The sequence below is a fragment of the Echinops telfairi genome, unplaced genomic scaffold (genome assembly GCF_000313985.2).
Source record: "Echinops telfairi isolate 266 unplaced genomic scaffold, ASM31398v2 ScPeMD7_7469;HRSCAF=8507_0, whole genome shotgun sequence".
Taxonomy (NCBI): Eukaryota; Metazoa; Chordata; class Mammalia; order Afrosoricida; family Tenrecidae; genus Echinops; species Echinops telfairi.
Window position 1 is genome coordinate 28,501,679 of NW_022111372.1, and position 1,321 is coordinate 28,502,999.

The window sequence follows — 1,321 nt, forward strand, 5'->3', positions numbered from 1 at the left end:
TCAACAAGCTGAAGAAGCACTGGAAGCACTCAATAATCTATTTGAGGAAATTTGCAAGACAGCTATTTGGCTAACTGAGTGGAAGACATTTATTTTTGTACCCATTCTTAAAAAAAAGTGATCCAACAGAATGCTAAAATTATACAACATTATCATTGATATTCCATGCAAGTAAAATTTTGTGAAGATCATCTAAAAATGTTTGCAGCAGTACATGGACAGGGAGTGCCAGGGGTTCAGGTTGGTTCAGAAGAGGAGGTGAGCAAGGGAGAGCATTGTCGGATGGATCTGGCTGACAGCCGGCAATATCAGAAAGATGCTTGCTGTGTTTCATTGACTGTGCAAAGGCATTGGATTGTGTGAATCTTAATAAGCCATGGAAACTTTGAAAAGAATGGGAATTCCAGAATACTTTATTGTGCTCATGTGAAACAGCACCATGGATCAAGAGGCAGTTTTAGGAACAGAATAAGGAAATATTGCAATATTTAAAATTGGTGAAGGTGTGTGTCAGTCAGGGTTGTGTCTTCTCACCATACTTATTCAATTTGTGTGCTGAGCAAATCATCAGAGAAGCTGGAGCACATGAAGAAGAGTGTGGCATCAGGCTTGGAGGAAGGCTGATTAACAGAGGAGGGTGATATGCAGATGACACGACTTTGCTTGCTTAAAGTGAGGAAGACTTGAAACCCTTGTTGACAAGGATCATGGATTGCAACCTTCAGTGCGGATTACAAACCAGAATCCTCACAACCGGACCCGTGGGTGCGCAAATCATGATAAATGGAGAAAAGCTTGAAGCTGTCAAGAGGTCATCTTGCTTGGATCACAATTGATGCTATGGATGCAGCAGTCGAGGGATCAAAAGATGGGTTGCATTAGGTAAATCTGCTGCACTAGTCCTCTTTAGCATTTCCAAAAGCAAGGGTCTTACCTTGAGTACTAAGGTGCACACCACCCAAGCCATGGTATTTTCAATGGCCTCATATATATGTGAAAGTTGGTTACTAATATGGAAGACTGAAGATACATTTGAATAAGAATATTGAAAGTACCATGGACTGCCAAAAGAACACTCGTCTAGGAATAAATACAGCTAGAATGTCCCTTAAAGGCAAGGATGAAGCATTTAGGAACTAGAGGAAAGTTGTATTTTTCATCGTTGCTATATCGCACCCTGCCTGGCTCCTCTCCTCCCCGAGACCTTCTGCAAGGTGATCCTCTGCCCCCCACTATCATGATCCGAATTCTACCTTGCAAGTCTGGCTAGACCAGAGGATGTACACTGGTACAGATAGGAACTGGAAACACAGGGAATCCA